At 39.1% G+C, this 24741-nt stretch overlaps 1 long non-coding RNA gene across 3 annotated transcripts in view; it reads left to right on the top strand.

Annotated features, from left to right (window-relative positions):
* LOC112586855 overlaps nucleotides 1-24741 on the top strand; it is a 168279-nt gene that overhangs the window by 100664 nt on the left and 42874 nt on the right. For all 3 annotated transcript variants that reach the window (XR_006553256.2, XR_006553255.2, XR_006553257.2), the window contains one exon: nucleotides 23985-24029. This is a non-coding gene — a long non-coding RNA (uncharacterized LOC112586855). The remainder of the gene's footprint in view (nucleotides 1-23984; nucleotides 24030-24741) is intronic.

Genomic DNA, 24741 nt, shown 5'->3' on the forward strand with positions numbered 1-24741 from the left:
ACCAGTGCTATTATTCTGAAGTCCAGTTTAGAGTATTACATTGAGATGTCAGCTTATGATTGGAAGACCAGGTTGCTTTTTTCTTTTTTTCTCAAAGGCTTTAGATGTGAAACAATAATTATTAAAATACATTTTAAACTTATTTTTCTTTCATTCATCAGTCAGACTAAGTGTCACCAAAGATTATATTTTAGATCTTGCTAATTTTAAAACTCTGGTGACTATTAGCCCCATTGGAAACGAAAGAAGCTCTCAAAATGTATTCTTCTGCCAGTTCTGCCTCAACTCTCTTTCCTGTGGTAACCTCATTATTATTCCAGATTGAAGGATTTAGGGCTGTGGTGGGAGGTTCACAAACAAGTCTAACTGATTCTCTGTCCTGATAATCTTAGGGGCTTCCCTGATGGGTCAGTGGTAAAGAATCTGCCTGCAATGCAGGAGATCCAGGAGACATGGATTTGATCCCTGGGTCAGGAAGAACCCCTGGTGGAAGAAATGGTTACCTACTCCAGTATTCTTGGCATGGAAAATCCCTTGGGCAGAGGAGCCTGTCAAGCTACAATCCATAGGGTCGCATAGAATCTGACACAACTGAGCAACTGGCACACATGCATAATCTTAGGTATTTATTATTTACTTTTCAGTGCCTAGAAGACTAATTAATAAATAAAATAAATCATTATGGAAGATTTCAGGGTTTTTGAGCTTTTACCTCTTGGAGAATAAGTCTTGCATTTTCAAAAGTATAATTGTCTCCATTTTGTAAGGGAAATACATTGTTGAATACAAATGCTTTTGGTATCATGGAGATAGTTGAGCCAAACCAAGATTTAGCCAGATCCCCATCAGAAAGGTTTAGAAAACAAAACAGTTCATGCTATTTTTATTTGTTTGCTTTATTGTCATTAGCTACCTAACTCCACCTTTATTTCAAAATACTAAACCTAGAATGAATAACATAGCTACTGGTGGTCTTTTCTTTCCTGTGCTTCTAGAAGCTGAAGACAGTTCTGTCTGAGTCTGAGTAGCCAGCCCTCCTTGGGAATTTAGGACACTGAATGGGAGCTGGTTAATGGACCACTGGGTGTCAGTATTGTCTTTTCATACTCTATATGCTCAGTCACTTCAGTCATGTCTGATTCTTTGTGACCCCATGGACTGTAGCCCGCCAGGCTCCTCTGTCTATAGAATTCTCTAGGCAAGAATACAGGAGTGAGTAGCCATTCCCTTCTCCAGGGACTCTTCCCAATGCAGGGATTGAACCTGGGTGTCCTGCATTTCAGGTGGATTCTTTACCATCTGAGCCACCAGGGAAGCCTACACCTGAGGCTTCCCAAATTCTCTCAAACTTAAATGTCCACAGGGGAAGGCAGATAAAAGATTCACGTGGGTTCACATTCGCTCACACAAATAGCAATGCTCTCTTCTTCCTCTTAGAAAAACACCATTTTCCATTTTTCTTGATCAGTCCATTTGATGTATATCTGGCTTTACCAGTGTTGATACAAATTTTCTTCTGCTTTAAAACAACAACAGAAAGGCTGTACAAGCATGATGAAGCATGTTCTCCCTTGGTGACATGTTGGGGAAACTGTTGTAGCCACACGTTCCGGGAAACAAACCCTCAGAAGGACGATGCAGATAGTGGAGTGCAGTTTATTACTCGGTGGGCCCAAGGCAGAGTCTCCTTTAGCCAAGGACCCCAACCAGTTTTTGTGAAAACCTTATATACCCTAAGTGTACATGCCCAAACCCACCTCCCCAAATTCCCTGAAACTATTCTGAACAAAGGAAGAGAAAGATACAATCAAAGTTAACCCATGATTCGTATGCCTTAAGCCTAGGTAGTTAACAGTAGACAATTATCAATAGGCCTGTGGTCATACCCCAATAAGCATAATAGAATTTATGATTCTATTTGGTTATACAGATAATTAGGGTATTCTTTTAGGCAATGGAGAGTCTAGATATGGGCCCTGGGGTTTTTCCATCCGGGAGGTCTGGTTTTCCAGTTGGTATGTCGTTTCCATAGATACTAGGCATATAGCTCAAAGTCCACAGTCCAGCCCAAGATGGAATCCTGCTTTCAAGATGGAGCCTGTTCTGTCTGTTTCCTCCTTCAAAACAATGGGAAAAGGGTAAAGAGGCCGTGGTATTATATGTCAGCAAGGTGATGGAGTCTGAGCACAGGTAGATCTTCAGATTTTTTTGAGAGAAATATTATATCTGAATTTTTATGTAAAAATTTTTCTCATTTATATATTAGTTGGCTCAAACTTAAAGAAAAAAACAAAATTGTGGGCTAAGATATGGAACTTGCAGAACAATAGGCTAAAATCTCTGAGCTAACACTTGAATGTTTTCTCTTCTTACTTGGAGTTTTTTGCTGATCATTTGCCAACCTGGGCTAATTGGCTCTGTCAGGATGAGGGAAGGTTTTTCAGGAGATGCTTAGGATTAACTTATCTTTTGTGACTGTATCCCTTTTTTATTTCAAGGAGAAGTTGTTTGGCGTAGCTGGAGGGATTTGGTATAGGCCAGAAAGTTTAAATGTCCAGATTTAACTTCACTTGATCTGGGAGAAGTTTGGAAAGTTCTATGAGTGCCAGTTTCTCGGTGCTGCAGAATTTTCTGTTGTGAATGTGCTGGAGCAAGAAACACAGGAGGGAAAGTAGGCAGGAGTCTCTCCAACCCCGAGGATTTGCCCCTTTCATAGACCAAGTGCAGAGAGGATGAGAAAGCTGTTCCCAGGCTTAGAAAGATGGCACAGGCTTTAGAGACAGTGGATTCTAGACAACTTCATTGGACACTGCAGGAAGGGGGAGTCCAGGTTGGGCAGAACCTACTCCAGACCTCGCAGCTGGTAGCAGAGGACTCCCAATTCCAGTTCATTTAACTCCTGATCTGGCATTCTCACTGGGAGGTGGTGAGGATGAGCACACAGCCCAGCCATTGGACAGCACGGTTGGCTGTGTGCAAACTATTCATGTTGTAAAAGAGAGAGTCATATGAAGGAAGAAACAGGCTTTGAAAGAAAGAGCCTATTTTTATCTAGATAGAGTACTTATATCCAGAATGGGATAGACTATAAAATGAATACCCAGGAAAATTGATTCCTTCATTTTTTTGTTTGTTGTTGTTCAGTGGATCAGTCATGTCTGACTCTGTGACTCCATGGACTGCAGCACACCAGGCTTCCCTGTCCTTCACCAACTCCCGGAGTTTACTCAAACTCATGTCCATCACGTCAGTGATGCCATCCAACCATCGCATCCTCTGTCATCCCCTTCTTCTCCTGCCCTCAGTCTTTCCCAGCATCAGGGTCTTTTCAAATGAGTCAGTTCTTCACATGAGGTGGCCAAAGTATTGGAGTTTCAGCTTCAGCATCAGTCCTTCCAATGAATATTCAGGACTGATTTCCTTGAAGATTGACTGGTTTGATCTCTTTGCAGTCCAAGGAACTCTCAAGAGTCTTTTCCAACACCACAGTGTGAAAGCATCAATTCTTCAGCGCTCAGCTTTCTTTATAGTCCAACTCTCACATCCATACTACAAGAAAAACCATAGTTTTGACTAGATGGACCTTTGTTGGCAGAATGATGTCTCAGCTTTTTAATATGCTATGTAGGTGGGCCATAGCTTTTCTTCCAAGCAGCAAGCATCTTTTAATTTCATGACTGAAGTCATGATTTTGGAGCCCAAGAAAATAAAGTCTGTCACTGTTTCCACTATTTCCCCATCTGTTTGCCATGAAGTGATGGGACTGGATGCCATGATCTTAGTTTTTTTAATATTGAGGGTTTTTTTTTAATATAAATTTATTTATTTTAATTGGAGGCTAATTACTTTACAATATTGTATTGGTTTTGCCATACATCAACATGGAATGTTGAGTTTTAAACCAACTTTTTCACTCTTCTATTTCACCTTCATTAAGAGTCTCTTTAGTTCCTCTTCACTTTCTGCCATAAGGGTGGTGTCATCTGCGTATCTGAGGTTTTTTGTATTTCTCCCAGAAATCTTGATTCCAGCTTGTGTTTCAATGCCCAGCATTTCGCATCATGTACTCTACATATAAGTTAAATAAATAGGGTGACAATATACAGCCTTGACATATTCCTTTCCCAATTTGGAACCAGTCTGTTGTTCCATGTCAAGTTCTAACTGTTGCTTCTTGACTTGCATACAGATTTCTCAGGAGGCAGGTCAGGTGGTCTGATATTCCCATCTCTTGAAGAATTTTCCACAGTTTGTTGTGATCTACACAGTCAAAGGCTTTGGTATAATCAATAAAGCAGAAGTAGATTATTTTCTGGAATTCTCTTGCTTTTTCTATAATCCAACAGATGTTGACAAGTTGATCTCTGGTTCCCCTGCCTTTCTAAATGCAGCTTGAACATCTGGAAGTTCACAGGTCACATACTATTGAAGCCTGGCTTGGAGAATTTTGAGTATTACTTTGCTAGCATGTGAGATGAGTGTAATTGTGCAATAGTTTGAGCAATTATTGTCATTGCCCTTTTTTGGGATTGGAATAAAAACTGACCTTTTCCAGTCCTGTGGCCACTAATTACTAATCATCAGGGAAATGCAAATTAAAATCACAATGAAATATCACCTCATACCTGTCAGAATGGCTATTGTGAAAAAGACAAAAAATAACAGGTGTTGGCAAGGATGTGGAGAAAAAGGTTCACTTGTGCACTGTTGGTAGATATGTAAATTGGCATAACCACTATGGAAAACATATGGAGGTTCTTGAAAAAAATAGAAGTACTAAATAATCCAGCAATTCTACTTCTGGGTATTTTTCCAAAGAAAACAAAATACTAAATCAAAAAGATATATGCACCCCTACATTGACTGCAGAATTATTTACAATAGTCAGGACATGGAAGTAACTTTAGTATCCATCTATAGATGAATGGATAAAGAATACATAGTATACGCTATAAAAAAGAATGAAATCTTATTTGTGATCATATTTATGGACCTAGAGGGTACTCTGCCAAGTGAAAGAAGCCAGACATAAAAGACAAATATCATATGATTTAACTTATATATAGGCTCAAACAAGACAAATGATCAAACAGAACAGACCCATAGTCACAGAACAAAAACTGGTGGTTGTTAGAGGGGAAGTTGGGGGAGGATGAGTGAAATTGGTGAGGGTAAATAAAAAGTACAGACTTTATGTTACAAAATAAATAAGTCTGAGAAGGTGCAAAGTATAGCATAGGAAATATAGTCAATAATATTGTCAAAACTTTGTATGTTGACAAATGGTAACTAGTCTTATGTAAATAGCAGTGGCAATTTTGTAACATATAAAATATACTAATGTAATATACACTATGTTGTATTGTCCTTGTTCAGTGGCCAAGTCATGTCTGACTCTTTGCAACCCCAGGGACTGCAGCACTCCAGGCTTCCCTGTCCTTCACTATCTTCCAAACTCCTGTCCATTGAGTCAATGATCCCATCCAACCAGCTCATCCTCTGTTGCCCCTTCTCCTACTGCCCTCAATCTTTAGATGAGTCAGAGTCTTTTCCAGTGAGACAGTTCTTCGCATCAGGTGGCCAAAGTATTGGAGCTTCAGTGTCAGTGCCAGACCTTTCAGTGAATATTCAGGGTTGATTTCCTTTAGGATTGACTGGTTTGATCTCCAGCACCACATATTAAAACAACAATTCTTCAGAGCTCAGCTTTCTTTATGTCCAACTCTCACATCCAGACATGACTACTGGAAAAACCATAGCTTTGATCACATGAACCTTTGTCAGTAAAGTGTTGTCTCTGCTTTTTTATACACTGTCTAGGTTTGTCATAGCTGTTCTTCCAAGGAGCAAGCATCTTTTAATTTCAAGGCTGCAGTCACCATCTGTCATGATTCTGGAGCCCAAGAAAATAAAACCTGCCACTGTGTCCACTTTTTCCCCATCTATTGGCTTTAAAGTGATGGGACCAGATGCCCTGATCTTAGTTTTTTGATTGTTGAGTTATAAGCCAGCTTTTTCACTCTCCTCTTTCACCCTCCACAAGAGGCTCTTTAGTTCATCTTCAATTTTTGTCATTAGAGTGGTATCATCTGCATATCTGAGGTTATTGGTATGTCTTCCAGCAATCTTGATTGCAGCTTGTGCTTCATCCAGCCCATCACTTTGCATCATGTACTCTGCTTATGAGTTAAATAAGCAGGGTAACAATATACAGCCTTGACATAGTCTTTTCCCAATTTGGAACCAGTCTGTAGTTCCATGTCCAGTTCTAACTGTTGCTTCCTGACCTGCATACAGGTTTCTTGGGAGGCAGGTCAGGTGGTCTGGTATTCCCATCTCTTGAAGAATTTTCCACAGTTTGTCGTGATCTACACTGTCAAAGGCTTTGGCATAATCAATAAAGCATAAGTAGATGTTCTCCACTTCTGCTTGTAGATGTTTTCATGTAAGGACCAAACATTTCTGGTGTATTCATTTCTGTGTCCTTAGTGTGTGAGTGTGAAAGTCGCTCAGTTGTGTCTGAGTCTTTGCAACCCCATCGACTGTCCATGGAATTCTCCAGGCCAGCATACTGGTATGGGTAGCCTTTCCTTTCTTCAGGGGATCTTCCCAACCTAGGGATCAAACCTAGGTCTCCTGCATATCAGGCAGATTCTTTACCAGCTGAGCCACAAGGAAAGCCCTGAGTGTAGTCATATTGTATGTGTGTGCACATGGTCAGTCCTGTCCGACTCTTTGTGACCCTGTGGACTGTAGCCTGCCAGGCTCCTCTATCCATGGGATTTCCCAGGCAAGAATACTGGAGTGGGTAACCATTTCCTCTTCCAGGAAATCTTCTTGACCCAGGGATTGAATCTGCATCTCCTGCCTGTGTCTCCTGCATTGACAGGTGTATTCTTTACCACTTGAACACCTGGGAAGCTCAGAGTCATATTAGGGACAAGTACTATTGGAGAACAGGCTTAATTTTATGGCATTAGTCATAAGTCATGGTATATTCACTGTTTGTGAATGTCTTCAGGCCAGGAGATAAAGTTGAAACTCTTCCACCTGCCTCTCTGATCTCCTAGCACGGCTTCCACAGGGCCCATCAAGTGGATGGATCCTGCATCTGTCACCTGCATTAGTGCAGCGGATGGCAACTCTCCTCCCACCTTCCACTTCCCCATGATTGTCTGCATAGTTTGCTCCTGTGCTGCCACCATGCTGGCCCCGATTCTGATCCTTGAGCATTGCCCATTTTCCCCAGCCTCAGGGCCTTTTCACTAACTGTTGCCTCAGCTGAGAGAGCCTCTCCCACATCTTCACAGGCCGTTCCTTGTCATCCTTCAGTTCTCAGCTCTCACACATACCACGATGCCACAGGGGTATTCTGAGGGCCACTGGTGGGGAGCAAGTATCCTGAGCGCCGTGCAAGGGGAAGCCAGGGGCGGCTGCTACTGCTAAGTCGCTTCAGTCGTGTCCAACTCTGCACGACCCCATAGACGGCAGCCCACCAGACTCTCCCGTCCCTGGGATTCTCCAGGCAAGAACACTGGAGTGGGTTGCCATATCCTTCTCCAATGCATGCAAGTGAAAAGTGAAAGTGAAGTCGCTCAGTCGTGTCTGACTCTTAGCGACCCCATGGACTGCAGCCCACCAGGCTCCTCCATCCATGGGATTTTCCAGGCAAGCGTACTGGAGTGGGGTGCCATTGCCTTCTCCGAGCCAGGGGCAGGAGGCACCCTATTTCTCTCCGCCACACCTTCCTGCACACCTGTCTTCAAAGAGGGCTCCCCACCTTCTTTCAATGCATCTCCTTTGTGGCACCAAGCACAGCCTTCAAAAACAGTGTCTGTCATTTGGGTGACTTCTTCATTGCTGGCCTATCCTGTTGGAACAAAAGCTCCATTCAGACTTCTCTGTCCTGCTGAGTGTGTGTCCTCAGGCACTAAACCTGTGCCCGATGTAGAAGAGGCTCAGTCAGTATTTACTAAGTGATGCAGTAATTTTTCACAGGTGATATTCTTAGAAACAAGCCTACTTCCAGGGGTATATCTGTATATGCGAACAGTTCAGACCTCATCACCTGAAACATTTTTCCTGGTTAACACAAATCATGCAGCAAGTTCCAAGCATCGTTCTCAGTTACTCTTTCCGCAGGATTGTTCTCCTTTTAGAGAAGTGTGAAAGTTCTTATCCAGCTGTTCATGGTGCTATCTGGCCTGTTGAATGTGACTGTCATGTGGTCCCTTTCTGAGTTAGGTGGTGACCAGGCCATGAGCCCCTTACCCTGCACCCCAACCTCTTGGCTGGTTGGTCACCTCCCGCATCTTTCTTATTGTGCTCCAGCTGCAGCAGGTGCCACAGGGCAGCAGTGGGTGGAGGGGACCTGACCTAAAGCAGAGGACACATGTCTCGATAGCAGTTGCTTCTTTCTACCCATCCATGCCAGACAGATAGATGGATGGCCATAAAGAATAGATCTCTCTCTGCTCATCTCTTCCTCACCTCGGTGCCAGCAGAACTGGGATTCCCAGCAAAGCACTCAACCTTCCGTCACTCCTTCACTCACTCCCTCTCTCATTTCCTTCCCTAGTATTTATTTACCGAGAGCTTACCATGTCAGGTACTTTAATGTGTGCTGGGCTGCAGCTGTGAACAAGGCAGGCAAGAATCCCTGTCCTAGTGGAGCATGCTCTCTGGTGGAGGGGTCAGGTAATCATCAAGATTTGGAAGTAGCTGGTGTTTACAGATCAGTGTACCAGATACTGATAAATGCTACAGGGAAAAATCAAGCCAGGAAAGAAGGGCAGGGGGAAGTTCGTGACTTATGTGGGGAGCCACGGGAAATGAGAGGTTAGGGGCTGGGGGCTAGTTAGGAGGAGGGTCTGGGTGGCATACAGGTGATCAGGGACAAAGGACACAGTAAGAGGAGGTCTCACAGTCTCAAGGCAGCGAGTGGAAAAAGTGAATGCTGGGTGAGACTGAGGGTCCTGGGCGGGGGAGAGGGGGGAACCACATGGAGTTTCTCTTAACTCTTGCTGATAGAGATATGATAGAATAGCTCCTTTAAAATACAATTCTGTGCGTATGCTTTTAATAGGCAAAACAGTTAAATGAGTTAATATTTAAAAGGGACACAAGGATATTTAATTGTAAAATTAAAAGCTTCCAACCCATACCCCCTAGGAACTCATTTCTCCTCCTTGGAAATACTTTTTATAAAGTTTCTTCTGTATCTGTTCAAGGGCATTTCATTCACATACATGCAAACATATCCATCCATTTATATGTACATGCATGTATCTGTATGCATAGCTATACAGATCTTGACAAACATGTATGGTGTGGATGTACATACACATGTGCACACACAGGCATGTATATATGTATACTTTTCACATGTCTGTATAGTTACATATATTTTAAAGGAAGGTGAGTGATTCACGGAGCTCTCACTTGATGAAGATTCTGACAGTTGCTAAGTATGCCTGTAATTCTTACACAAATCAAAAAGGCTTTAGTAATTTGCTGCTTATTTCAAAGACACCATGATCAATGATCAATTAGATAGCACCAAAGATCTCTGTAGGGCAAACCATTCTGATAAATGCTTTGCTTTCCTGTTGCAGTAATCCCACTAAGGTATGTTCCCTTGTGATTAAAGGCACAGGCTGTGCAGAGAAACCTGGAAGCAAATCTTAACTGGTTATGTGCATTAGTTTCCTGCTGCTGAAGCAAATTCACAAACATAGTCACACAAAGTTTTATTACCTTACAATTCTGGAAGTCAGAAGTCTTCTGGTCTTCAGTAGGCTGAAAGAGGGCTTTGTTACCTCCAGGAATTCTTAGGAAAAATCCATTTCTTTGCCTTTTCCAGAATCTAGAGGTCACATACATTCCTGGGCTTGAGGCCCCTTCCACCATCTTCAAAGCCAACAATGTACTATCTTCAACTCACTCTTTCTGACTTACTCTTTTAAGGTTACATCTCTTCTCTGATTCTGACCCTTCTGCCTCCCTTGTGACCGCATTTGGCCCATCCAGATAATCCAGCATGGTCTCCCCATCTCAAGATCCGTACATGTCTGCAAAGTCTCTTTAGCCATGTAAAGTAACATATTCACGTGTTCTGGGGGATTAGGACATGGGCATCTTTTCAGAGACTGGTTCACTCCCTCTGCCTATCACAGGTTGTCAGAAGAAAGTTACTTCTAGTTTATTTTCTTATGTACAAACTTTTGACAAAGCAAGGCTATTTGGAGGAGTCAAATGGGACAAGGTATATAAAACTCTTGGCCTGTAACCGGGACTGACGGCCTTTTGGGTAGCTCTGGTTTATCAGCTGTTCGGCTTTGTTAACAGCATTCTCCTCTTCAGTGGTATCATCTTCCTCTATAAAATGGGGAAAAGAATGGCAACCATGAGATTTTATTAGTGTGGATATCCATTTAATCTAGCATAGTTTATTAAAGGATGCGGATCTACTTAGGAATTCTCTCTACTTTCTGTGCTTTGTGTGTATATTCTTGTGCCAGTTCCACACTTCAACTACCAGTACTTCAAATAAATATTGTTACCTAGTAATATATTCTCCAACTTTGTTCTTTTTATTTGAGTTTATCTTGGCATTTTGCATTTTCACGTGTATTAGAATAAGTTTGTCAGTTTCTTTAAAAAAAAGAAACTTGCTGGTATTTTGATAGGAATTCCATTGACTCTGTAGATAAGTTTGAGAGAAGGAGATGTCTTTACTACATTGAAGCTTCTAATGCACAAACATGGATTATTTCCTTTTATTTATTTATATCTTTTAAAATTTCTCTTTGCAATATCTATAGTTCTCTGTAAGACTTTATCTGTTGCTAGTTATCCTATATATATGATTGTTTTTTATGTTGTTATAAATAATAATATAGTTACATTATATTTCCTTTTTATCATTCCTGGGTCTTGCTTGCATGAGAAATGCAACAGAAATTTGTATATTGACCTTGTATTCAGCAATTTTTCTAAGTTCACTTAATAATTCTATTAATTTATAGATTCTTTTGGATTTTTACATAGTTTTAGTTCCTCATTTCTAAATTCCATGTTGTTTGCTTCTTTTATATGCCTTATTTCATTAGTCAGGACTCCTTTACAAAGTCAAATAGGAGCAGTGATAGCTGACATATTTGTATATTTCTACACAGCAAGAGGAATTTTTAAGAATTTTATCATTAAGATATTAGACATAATACCAAATCAAGGACGCTTCCTACTATTTGTAGTTTGCCAAAGTGTTAAAAAAATTAAGAATGAGACTTTTTTCACAGAATTAGAAAAAAATAATTCTAAAATTTGGATGGAAATACAAAAGGCCCCAAATAGCCAAAGCACTCGAGAAAGAACAAAGCTGCAGGTATGATGATCTTTAAATTCAAACTATCCTACAAAGCTATAGTAATCAAGACAGTATGGTAATGGCACGAAAACAGATACACATAGATCAATGGAACAAGCTAGGGAGCCCAAAAATAAGTCCACACTTAATGGTCAATTAATCTATGATAAAGGAAGCAAGAATATAAAATAAGAAAAAATCAATGAAGCAGGAGTAGATGTTTTTCGGGAATTCCCTTGCTTTTTCTCTGCTCCACTGGATGTTGGCAATTTAATCTCTGGTTCCTTTGCATTTTCTACATCCAGCTTGTACATCTGGAAGTTTTCAGTTCACCTATTGTTGAAGCCCAGCTTGAAGGATTTTGAGCGTTATTTTGCTAGCATGTTAAATGAGTGCAGTTGTACTGCAGTTTGAACATTCTTTGTCATTACCTTTCTTTGGGATTGGAAGGAAAACTGACATTTTCCTGTCCCATGGCTACTGCTGAGTTTTCCAAATTTGCTGGCATATTGAGTGTGGCATAGTTGCTGGAATATTCATCATTTAGAATTTTAAATAGCTCAGCAAGTATTCCATTAGTCTTCCCAGGTGGCACCAGTGGTTAAAAAAAAAAAAAAAGAAGAAGAAAGAAAGAAAAAAACCATCTGCCAATTCAGGAGACATAAGAACAAAGGAGAAAAGGAAAGACACAAGCATCTGAATGCAGAGTTCCAAAGAATAGCAAGAAGAGATAAGAAAGCCTTCCTCAGCGATCAATGCAAAGAAATAGAGGAAAACAACAGAATGGGAAAGACTGGAGATCTCTTCAAGAAAATTAGAGATACCAAGGGAACATTTCATGCAAAGATGGGCTCGATAAAGGACAGAAATGGTATGGACCTAACAGAAGCAGAAGATATTAAAAAGAGGTGGCAAGAATATACAGAAGAACTGTACAAAAAACATCTTCACGACCCAGATAATCACAATGATGTGATCACTGACCTAGAGCCAGACATCCTGAAATGTGAAGTCAAGAGGGCCGTAGACAGCATCACTACGAACAAAGCTAGTGGAGGTGATGGAATTCCACTTGAGCTCTTTCAAATCCTGAAAGATGATGCTGTGAAAGTGCTGCACTCAATATGCCAGCAAATTTGGAAAACTCAGCAGTGGCCACAGGACTGGAAACGGTCAGTTTTCATTCCAATCCCACAGAAAGGCAATGCCAAAGAATACTCAAAGTACCGCACAATTGCACTCATCTCACAGACTAGTAAAGTAATGCTCAAAATTCTCCAAGCCAGGCTTCAGCAGTACGTGAACCACGACCTTCCTGACGTTCAAGCTGGTTTTAGAAAAGGCAGAGAAACCAGAGATCAAATAGCCAACATCTGTTGGATCATGGAAAAAGCAAGAGAGTTCCTGAAAAACATCTATTTCTGCTTTATTGACTATGCCAAAGCCTTTGACTGTGTGGATCACAATAAACTGTGGAAAATTCTGAAAGAGATGGGAATACCAGACCACCTGACCTGCCTCTTGAGAAATCTGTATGCAGGTCAGGAAGCAACAGTTAGAACTGGACATGGAACAACAGACTGGTTCCAATTAGGAAAAGGAGTTCGTCAAGGCCGTGTATTGTCACCCTGCTTATTTAACTTATATGCAGAGTACATCATGAGAAACGCTGGGCTGGAAGAAGCACAAGCTGGAATCAAGATTGCTGGGAGAAATATCAATAACCTCAGATATGTAGATGACACCAGCCTTATGGCAGAAAGTGAAGAGGAACTCAAAAGCCTCTTGATGAAAGTGAAAGTGGAGAGTGAAAAAGTTGGCTTAAAGCTCAACATTCAGAAAACGAAGATCATGGCATCTGGTCCCATCACTTCATGGGAAATAGATGGGGAAACAGTGGAAACAGTGTCAGACTTTATTTTTGGGGGGCTCCAAAATCACTGCAGATAGTGATTGCAGCCATGAAATGAAAAGACGTTTACTCCTTGGAAGGAAAGTTATGACCAACCTAGACAGCATATTCAAAAGCAGAGACATTACTTTGCCAACAAAGGTCCGTCTAGTCAAGGCTATGGTTTTTCTAGTGGTCATACATGGATGTGAGAGTTGGACTGTGAAGAAAGCTGAGCACCTAAGAATTAATGCTTTTGAACTGTGGTGTTGGAGAAGACTCTTGAGAGTCCCTTGGACTGCAAGGAGATCCAACCAGTCCATTCTAAAGGAGACCAGTCCTGGATGTTCATTGGAAGGACTGATGCTAAAGCTGAAACTTTGGCCACCTCATGCAAAGAGTTGACTCATTGGAAAAGACTCTGATGCTGGGAGGGATTGGGGGCAGGAGGAGAAGGGGACGACAGAGGATGAGATGTCTGGATGGCATCACTGACTCAAGGGACATGAGTTTGAGTGAACTCCAGGAGTTGGTGATGGACAGGGAGGCCTGGCGTTCTGTGATTCATGGGGTTGCAAAGAGTCAGACACGACTGAGTGACTGAACTGAACCCCCAAAATTAATATATAAAGTCAATGCAATCACTACCAAAATCCCAATAGGCTTTTTTTTTTTTTTGCAGATATTAACAAAGAGATACTAAATTTGTTTAAAATATAAAGATCTAGCCTAGCTATGGGTTTCCCTGGTGGCTCAGACAGTAAAGAATCCATCTGTAATTTAGGAAAGCTGGGTTCGATCCCTGGATTGGGAAAATCTCCTGGAGGAGGGCATGACAACCCACTCCAGTATTCTACCCTGAAAAATCCCCATGGACAGAGGAGCCTGGTAGGCTACAATCCATGGGGTCACAAAGAGCTGGACATGACTGAGCAACTAAACACAGCCTAGCTATGAAAATCTTGAGAAAAATAAAAAGTTAAACTACTAAATTTCAAGACATTCTATAATACTTTAGCTATTAAGACAGTGTGATATTGGGAACAAGAATAGACAAATAGATCAGTGAAACAGTCTAGAGTAGAAGGTAGATCTGCACACATATGGTAGCTTTATTTTGCCAAAATTATAGAGAAAGGAAGGCCTATTCAATAAATGATGTTGGAACAACTGAGGAAAAAAAGAACTATACTATTCTACATATAAAAGTTAATTTAAAGTAGATTGTGAATTTAAAGTTGAAAACAATAAAATTCTAAAATAAAATTTTTGTGCATGTCTTCATTTTACTGAAGCAGACAAAAGTTCTTAAACAAGACACAAAGAACACAAATTATTTTTTAAAAAGATATAATTGACTTAATCAAAACTAAAATCTTCAGCTCATTAAAAGATACCTTCAACAAAGTCGAAAGAAAAGCCACAGATCGGGGAAAATATTATATATAGATATATAAATCTATATAGACATGATATATATAGATACATAGATATGACAAGAGACTCATGTATAATGTGAAAACTCCTATAAATCAGTAAGAAAATGTTCAATGTTTAAAAAATGACACAAACTACTATGTATAAAATAGATAAGCAACAAGGATATATTGTGCATCACAGGCAAATATAGCCATATTTTGTAATAACTTTAAATGAACTATAATCTATAAAATACTGAATTACGTTGTACATCTAAACTAATATATTATAAATCAACCATACTTCAATAAAAATATTCTAGAAAAAAATGAGCTCGCCTCCCCTTACATTTACTATTTCAAATGGCTTGAAAAGGCACTGTCCCAAGAAGATATTCAAAAGGCCAATAAACATGTGAAAAGATTCTCACAGTATTCTCAACAGGGAAATTCAGATTAAACTAAGGGATACTATTGCATCCATTATTAATGCTAAAATTTAACACATTGACAAAACCAAACAGTGGAGGGTGTTCATTGGAGGGTCTGATATTGAAGCTGAAACTCCAATACTTTGGCCACCTCATGCGAAGAGTTGACTCATTTGAAAATACCCTGATGCCAGGAGGGATTGGGGGCAGGAGGAGAGGGGGACGACAGAGGATGAGATGGTTGGATGGCATCACTGACACAATGGACATGGGTTTGGGTGCACTCCGGGAGTTGGTGATGGACAGGGAGGCCTGGCGTGCTGCGATTCATGGAATCACAAACATCTGACATGACTGAGCGACTGAACTTATGGCTCAGTTGGTAACAAATCCGCCTGCAGTAAGGGAGACCTGGGTTCGATTGCTGGGTTGTGAATATCCCCTGGAGAAGGGAAAGGCTACCAACTCCGGTATTCGGGCCTGGAAAATTTCATGGACTAGTCCACGGGGTCACAAAGAGTTGGATACAACTGAGTGACTTTCATTTTCACATTCATTGTTTTTAAAGTTTTGAGACCGGCTTTATAGAGCAACATATGGTCTATATTAAAGAATGTTCCTTCAACATTTGAAAAGACTGTTTTCTGAAGCTGTTGTTTGTCATATTAAATGCACATCTATTTGGTCAAATTGGTTAACAGTGTTGTTTGAAATCTTCTTTATCTAAATTCCGGAGAAGGCAATGGCACCCTACTCCAGTACTCTTGCCTGGAAAATCCCATGGACCGAGGAACCTGGAAGGCTGCAGTCCATGGGGTCGCTGAGGGTCAGACACAACTGAGCGACTTCACTTTCACTTTTCACTTTCATGCATTGGAGAAGGAAATGGCAACCCACTCCAGTGTTCTTGCCTGGAGAATCCCAGGGACGGGGGAGCCTGGTGGGCTGCCTGTCTATGGGGTCGCACAGAGTCGGACACGACTGAAGTGACTTAGCAGCAGCAGCAGCAGCAGCTACCTAAATTCAGACTATTAAACACTTTTTCCCTATCGATTACTGCTCTTTCAGTTTCTGAGAGAGCGAAGTTAATACATCTGACTATGTGGGTTTGTCCTCTCAGTTCTATCAAATCTAGCTTTAGTTTTTGTTTCATGCATGTTGAAATGATATCATTTATGTATGTGCTTAGATTGATATCTTATTGATTAACCATTTTGTTATTATGCAATGTTACTTTATTAATACTCTTTGTCTTAAAGTCTACTTTGTCAGAAATTTACATAGTCACACAAGCTTTTATGGTTAGAGTGTGTATTTTTCCAATTCTTTTGCTTTTAGCCTATCTGTGCATTTATATTTAAAGTGTATCTTGTAAACAAAAGATAGTTTTATTTTTTCTAGTCTGTCTGCAAAAATTGTCTGCCAGATTGTCTGCCAATCTGTCTTATTATGAACCACTTTATGCCAATAGATGGAGTATTTGTCCGTTTAAAAAAAAAAACTAATGTAATCATTGACATATTTACTTTTATGTCTAGTGCCTTGTTATCATTTTATTTGTCCCATCTTTTGTCTCCTCTGACTTCTTTTGGATTAATCATGTGTTTTTTTAATTATTCCAGATGAAGCCAACCCCCTCATTGCACCCATACCTTTTTCAGTGGTTACTTCAGTGACCACTGTGTATTTTGGCTTTCTCAACCTCAAGGCACTTTGATGTTTGAGACCAGACATTTCCTTATTGTGAGAGTCCTATGCATTGTAGCAATTTTAGCTGCAACCCTGGCTTCTTCCCACTAGATGGCAGTAGAAACATCCCCCATCTCACCCAGTCAAAAATGAAATCGCCAAAAGTAGCTCATGTCCCTTTGGAAGAAAAATTACCACTGGTAGAGAACTACTGCTCTAGGGATTACCATAAACATCCTCAATTTTTACCTCACTTTTCAAGATAATTGAATTATTATTTTGCTACTCCATGAGCAATATAAAACTTTGTAAGGGTATAATTACACTCGTTTTTCTCTCCAGTTATGCTATTAATGTCATACATATTATTTCTACATGTATTATGAACTCCTCAATGTATTGTTCTTATGTGGTTTTTTTAAAAATATCCAGTAATTTACTTTTAACTTTTACAATTATTATTTCACATTTTTGCATATATTTGATCTTTCTAGTTTGCAGATTTGTGTGGCTGATTTGTGCTGATGTCATGGATTTTTCCTTTTTAGCCTAAAAAGCTGGTGATACATTGTCTCAGCTTTCATTTATCTAAAACTGTATTTATACAGACACTGATTTTTTTTTTTAATTCCAAATTATTTTTCAGCACTTAAAAGAAGTCAATTCTGTTGTCTTTTGTCTTGCATTTGTTTTCTGATGAAAATTACTTATCATTTTATGTTTGTTTTCCTGAATATAACCTATGTATTTTTTTCTGTCTGCATGTAAGAATTTATGTCTGTGCTTAAATTTTTTTCCTTTATTTTTGGTTTAAACCAGTTTGGCAGTTATGACTTGGATGAAATAATTGAAATTTTTTTCCTCAGCTATGTCCATTCTGATTTGAATACATTAAATACATTTAATTTAATATATGGTAATTTTTCAGTTTTAAGTTTCCACTTGGTTCTATTGTAGAAATTTTACTTTTCTCTTAAAATTCTATTTTTTGTGTCCATTTTGTCTATGTTTTCTTCTAATCTCTTTAATATATTTTAAGCTATTTTAAGTGAAGAAAAGTGATAGTTGCTCAGTCCTGTCTGACTCTTTACAACCCCATGGACTGCAGCCTGCCCTGCAAGAATACCAGAGTGGGTCACTATTCCCTGCTCCAGGGAATTTTTCTGACCCAGGGATCGAACCTGGGGTTTCCTGCATTGCAGGCCGATTCTTCACCATCTGAGCCACCAAGGAAGCCCTTAGTTATTTTAAGGTCTTTGCTAGTTCCAATATCTGAGCCATTGCTCAGTCTGCTCCCATTGACAGCTTTTTTCCTCTTAATTAGGAATCATATAGCTTCTACACTGGTTCAGGACTTTTTATTGCATTCTCACAATTGCGTAATGAAAAAAATTGTAGTCCCTGGAGTAAATATTATTTTGTATAAGTGAAGGCATGTCCTTTCCCTTGTCAATAAGTTACAGAAGAGTCCGCCTTAACAATCTGATCGAGTTTCGAGCTGAATTGTGGCTGAGTTACTGCTTTGGTTGGGTTCCCTCCACATTTTCAAATGTCTTTAGAACTAACTTGTTCTGTCCCGTGTCTATTATAAGTTACTCCATCTAGTAGGACTTTCGATCTAAGCACTGTTGGATGCAGAATGCTCCCTCTGCTTTCTAGTTCAGCTTCCATGCCCCTGACACACACTCAGCAAAGCTCTTTTGGGGAAGGTTGGCAGGCAAGAACAAATTCCCTGCATTTGGAGCTTCTGATTTCAGTCTATTCATGCCAGCTCACAAGGTCTGCAAGGATCCCAGAAAATTTGATGTTCAGTTTTTCACTGGCCCCTTTGGAGACTGCAGCATAGAATTTGGCCACTGGTATCTGCTCACCTAGAAATCCCTTAGACTTGTCTGTAACTTAATTTCCTTAGACTACTTTTGTCTGCAAGTCTTCTATGACTTAAATATGATGGGGGAGATTCATGTTATCTTTTTAGGTTATATGATGGGTACAGTGGTCCCTTAAGACCTTCTACATTTTATCTGAAAGCTAAATGTTTTTATTTTTTAAACCTCTAAACCTCTAATGATAAACACTATTAATTCTTGAAAATTTTTATTTGTAATCAGCCTTGCCAGATATTTATAAATTTTATTGATCTTTTCCAAGAAGCAAATTTCCCTTTTTTATATTATATTTTCCATTTCATTGATATTTTAACTTTAAGTTTTTATTTTATATTTAGTATCAGTTCAGTTTCTCAGTCATGTCCGACTCTGTGATGCCATGGACCACAGCAGGCCAGGCCTTCCTGTCCATAACCAACTCCCAGAGTTTACCCAAACTCATGTCCATTGAGTCGGTGATGCCAACCAACCATCTCATCCTCTGTCGTCCCCTTCTCCTCCTGCCCTCAATCTTTCCCAGCATCAGGGTCTTTTCAAATGAGTCAGCTCTTCGCATCAGGTGGCTAAAGTATTGGAATTTAAGCTTTGACATCAGTCCTTCCAGTGAACACTCAGGACTGATCTCCTTTAGGATGGACTGGTTGGATCTCCTTGCTGTCCAAGGGACTCTAAAGAGTCTTCTCCAACAAAACAGTTCAATATCATCAATTCTTCGGTGCTCTGCTTTCTTTATAGTCCAACTCTTACATCCATACATGACTAGTGAAAAAACCATAGTTTTGACTAGACGGACCTTTGTTGGCAAAGTAATGTCTCTGCTTTTGAATATGCTGTCTAGGTTGGTCATAACTTTCCTTCCAAGGTGTCTTTTAATTTCATGGCTGCAATCACCATCTGTAGTGATTTTGGAGCCCCAAAAAATAAAGTCAGCCACAGTTTCCACTGTTTCCCCCTCTATTTGCCATGAAATAATGGGGCCAGATGCCATGATCTTCATTTTCTGTAGGTTGAGCTTTAAGCCAACTTTTCACTCTCCTCTTTCACTTTCATCAAGAGGCTCTTTAGTTCTTCTTCATTTTCTGTCATAAGGGTGGTGTCATCTGCATATCTGAGGTTTTTTATATTTTTCCCAGCAATCTTGATTCAAGCTTGTGTTTCATCCAGCCCGGCGTTGCTCATGATGTACTCTGCATATAAGTTAAATAAGCAGGGTGACAATATACAGCCTTGACGTACTCCTTTTCCTAATTGGAACCAGTCTGTTGTTCCATGTCCGGTTCTAACTGTTGCTTCCTGACCTGCATACAGATTTCTCAAGAGGCAGGTCATGTGGTCTGGTATTCCTATCTCTTGAAGAATTTTCCACTGTTTATTGTGATCCACACAGTCAAAGGCTTTGGCATAGTCAATAATGCAGAAATAGATCTTTTTCTGGAACTCTCTTGCTTTTTTGATGATCCAGCAGATGTTGGCAATTTGATCTCTGGTTCCTCTGCCTTTTCTAAAACCATTTTGAACATCTGGAAGTTCACGGTTCATGTACTGTTGAAGCCTGGCTTGGAGAATTTTGAACGTTACTTTACTAGCATGTGAGATGAATGCAATTGTGCTGTAGTTTGAGCATTCTTTGGCATTGCCTTTCTTAGGGATTGGAATGAAACTGACCTTTTCCAGTCCTGTGGCCACTGCTGAGTTTTCCAAATTTGCTGGCATATTGAGTGCAGCACTATCACAGCATCATCTTTTATGATTTGAAATAGCTCAACTGGAATTCCATCTCCTTCACTAGCTTTATTCATAGTGATGTTTCCTAAGGCCCACTTGACTTCACATTCCAGGATGTCTGGCTCTAGGTGAGTGATCACACCATCATGATTATCTGGGTCATGAAGATCTTTTTTGTATAGTTCTTCTGTGTATTCTTGCCACCTCTTCTTAATATCTTCTGTTTCTATTAGGTCCGCACAGTTCTGTACTTTATTGAGCCCATCTTTGCATGAAATGTTCCCTTGGTATCTCTAATTTTCTTGAAGAGCTCTCTAGTCTTTCCCATTCTATTGTTTTCCTCTATTTCTTTTCATTGACCACTGAGGAAGGGTTTCTTATCTTTCCTTGCTATTCTTTTGATTTATAATATTGTGTTAGTTTCAGATATATAACTAAATGATTCAGTTATACATATACACATATCCATTCTTTTTCAGGCTCTTTTTCCATATAGGTTATTGAAGAATATTGAATAGATTTCCCTGTGCTATAGTGTAGTCTTAGTTGATTATTTGTTTTATAGAGTTGTATATATATATGTTAATCCTAAGCTCCTAATTTATCTCTTCTCACTTCCTTTTTAGTAAACATAAGTTTGTATTTCTGTGTTTCTATTTCTGTTTTATAAATAATTTCATTGTATCCTTTTAGATTCCATGTATAAGTGATGTTTCATGATAAATGTCTTTATCTGACTTCACTTTATCTGACTTCCTTCACTTAGTATGGTATCTAGGTCCATTCATAACACTGCAAATGCCATTATTTCATTCTTTTTTAATGGCTGAATAATATCCCATTGTACATATGTACCACATTTTATTTTTTTCCCACATTTTCTTTGTTCATTCTTCTGTCAGTGTACATTTAGGTTGCTTCAATGTCTTGGCTATTGTAAATAGTAGGTACATATATCTTTTCAAATTATGGTTTTATTTGAATATATACCTAGGAGTGTGATTGCTGGATCATATGGTAATTCTATTTTTAATTTTTTAAGGAACCTTTGTATTGTTTTCCATAGTAGTTGTACCAATTTACATCCCCCCCCAATAGTGTAGGAGGATTCCCTTTTCTCCATCCCTTCTCCAGCATTTATTGTTTGTAGACTATTTGTCATTGATTTTTAAAATATTTACTTTAATATTCTCTTTAATATTTCCTACTTTCTTGCATTTAATTTGCTATTCTTTTTCTGGTTTCTTAGAAGATAATTATTTATTTTTTCAGATTATTTTCCTTAAAACACACATTTGACACTATAATTTTTTCTGTAAGCATTGCTTCAGCTGCATTCCACAAATTCTCATGTCTTTGTTTTCATAGTTATTCAGTTTGGAATACTTTGGCTTTGTGCATGAGTGCAGGCCAAGTCGCTTCAATCGTGTCTGACTCTTTACAACCCTATGGACCCTAGCCTGCCAGGCTCCTCTGTCCATGGGATTCTCCCAGCAAGAATACTGGAGTGGGTTTCCCTGCCCTTCTCCAGGGTATCTTCTCAACTCAGGGATCGAACCCGTGTGTTTTAGGTCTACCTGCATTGACAGGTGGGTTCTTTACCACTAGCGCCACCTGGGAACCATTTCTAATTTGCTGTATTCTCTGACTTATGGATTATTTAGAAAAGACTTGCTTCATTTATAAACATTTGAAGATTTGGCAGTTATCTCTTGGTTACTGATTTATGCCTTAATTCCACTGTGGTTAGAAGATACATTCTTACATCACAGTGAATTTCGGTAAAACTACTATAGACACTTGAAAAGACTATATTCTGTAGTTATTCGGCATAGTGTTTTATACACACACACACACACACACACACACACAAATTAGGTCAAGTTAGTGCATTGAATTCATAAAATATATCTAATTCTTTTTCTGTTTGTTTTACTAATGACTAAGAAATGTGAGTTATTCTCAAGCTATATGACTGTGTACTTTTATTTCTTCTTTTAGTTTGGTCAGTTTGTGATTTAAATTATTTTGAGCCTGTGTTATTAGATGTATGCACATTTATATTGCAGTCAAATTTTATCTTTTAGTACTATAAACTATGTCTCTATCACTAATACTTTTCTCTTGAAATCTTCTTAGTTTTAAATTTTTATATTTATATTCAGTTCAGTTCAGTCACTTAGTCGTGTACGACTCTCTGTGACCCCATGGACTGCAGCACACCAGGCCTCCCCGTCCATTACCAACTCCTGGAGTTTACTCAAACTCATATCCATCGAGTCAGTGATGCCATACAACCATCTCATCCTCAGTTGTCCCCTTCTCCTCACGCCTTCAATCTTTCCCAGCATCATGGTCTTTTCAAATTTCAGTTCTTCATATCAGGTGGCCAAAGTATTGGAATTTCAGCTTGAACATCATTCTTTCCAACGAATATTCAGGACTGATTTCCTTTAGGATGGACTGGTTGGATCTCCTTGCCGTCCAAGGGACTCTCAGGAGTCTTCTCTAATACCACAGTTCAAAAGCATCAATTCTTTGGTGCTCAGTTTTCTTTATAGTCCAACTCTTACATCCACATATTAGCTCACATCTTACGGCTCACATCTCACATATTAGCTTTATTTTAATTAGTGTTTGCAAAATATATCTCCTCTTATTATCACTTATCTGGGTCTTGTATTTTAGCTGTGTCTCCTGGAAGCAACATATGGTAAAATGTTGTTCTTTATTCATTTATTTGACCATGTTTATGTTTTTGTAGGATGTATAATCCATTTGTATGTAATGTAATTACAAATAAATATTTGGGTTTAAATGTATGATTTTACTATGCCCCACCTTTACTTTATTTTTTCTGCTATTTTTGCCTTTTGCCTCTTTTAAATTAGTAAAATATTTTTATATTTTTCTCTTTTCTCTCTATTATCTTAACTGTACACTCTTTTATTTCATTTTGAAGTTTATCCTAAATTACAAGATGAATCTTTGTCTTATTCTAATAGAATTTTACTTTTATCCCTTCTAAGGTTAATGAAAGCTTAAAAAATTTTAACTCCATTTACCATTCTCCCACTTTTTGTGTTATTATTGTCACATATTAAAATTATGTATAAAATATATCCAATCATAATGTGTGGGTATGGTAAATTTATGTACAATTTATTCCCACAAGATGTATTTTATTAAATAGTCAATATTCATTTAGATTTAACCATATATTTACCCTTTCTGGTGCTCTTCATTTCTGCATTAGAGTTCTTATTCTATCAGGAATCATTTTCTTTCTGCCTAAAGAACTTTCTTTAGTATTTCTTTAATGACACTTTGCTAGTGATGAGTTATCTTGTTTTTAGGAGGATTATCTAGAAACATTTGTCCCCTTAAATGCTGGCTTTTTTGGTAGCCTTGAGCTAATTTACTTTGATCTTTGCAACCTAGTGAGATTCATAGAACCTTTTAATTGCCACTTTCTGATCTGCCCCTCTGCTTTTCTCTAAAAATGCACAAGGGTGCTGTAGAGGGAAAATGACAAATATGTGGGTATTCTCAATATATTTTCTTTCTCTTCAGGATCTTGATCTACTGAATCCTGGCTGCCTTAATCCTGTAGTGAATGTAAGTAGTCCAGAGCTTTCCTTCTTCTTTTGCATAGCTTTAACAGTTCTTCTTAATGGGAAGTTTAGTCTGAATCACACTTCTTTATCATAGCTGGAAATAGCACCCACATATTCTTGTTTAATAAAACATATGGATTAAATAATTTCTCTGCTTTCATTTTATGACCTCTCAGATATTTTCCCAAAGCTCCTATAAAGCTCATTGAGTCACTTATCTCTAGATTAAAAGACAAAAATTCTTTAGCTTATGTGACATAATGTCCTGACCCATCATTACTCTGGTTCCCCATTTAAGGTCGGGAGGGATAGGCTACCCATTCTAGTATTAAAAGAATCTGCCTGCAATGCAGGATACCTGGGTTCAGTTCCTGGATTGGGAAGTTCCTCCAGAGAAGGGATAGGCTACCCACTCTAGTATTCATGGGCTTCCCTGGTGGCTCAGCTGGTAAAGAATCCACCCGCAACATGGGAGACCTGGGTTCAATCCCTGGGTTGGGAAGATCCCCTGGAGAAGGGAAAGGCTACCCCCTCCAATGTTTTGACCTGGAGAATTCCATGAACTGTATAGGCCATGGGGTCACTAGAAGTGGGATGTGACTAAGTCACTTTCACTTTCTTAAAACAGATAACACAAAATTATGACTTGATTTTAGAATCAACAAGTTTACTTTTAAATCCCTGATCTATCTTATGTTAATCGCTTAACCATG

This window comes from Bubalus bubalis, chromosome 9 (assembly GCF_019923935.1).
Source record: "Bubalus bubalis isolate 160015118507 breed Murrah chromosome 9, NDDB_SH_1, whole genome shotgun sequence".
NCBI lineage: Eukaryota > Metazoa > Chordata > Mammalia > Artiodactyla > Bovidae > Bubalus > Bubalus bubalis.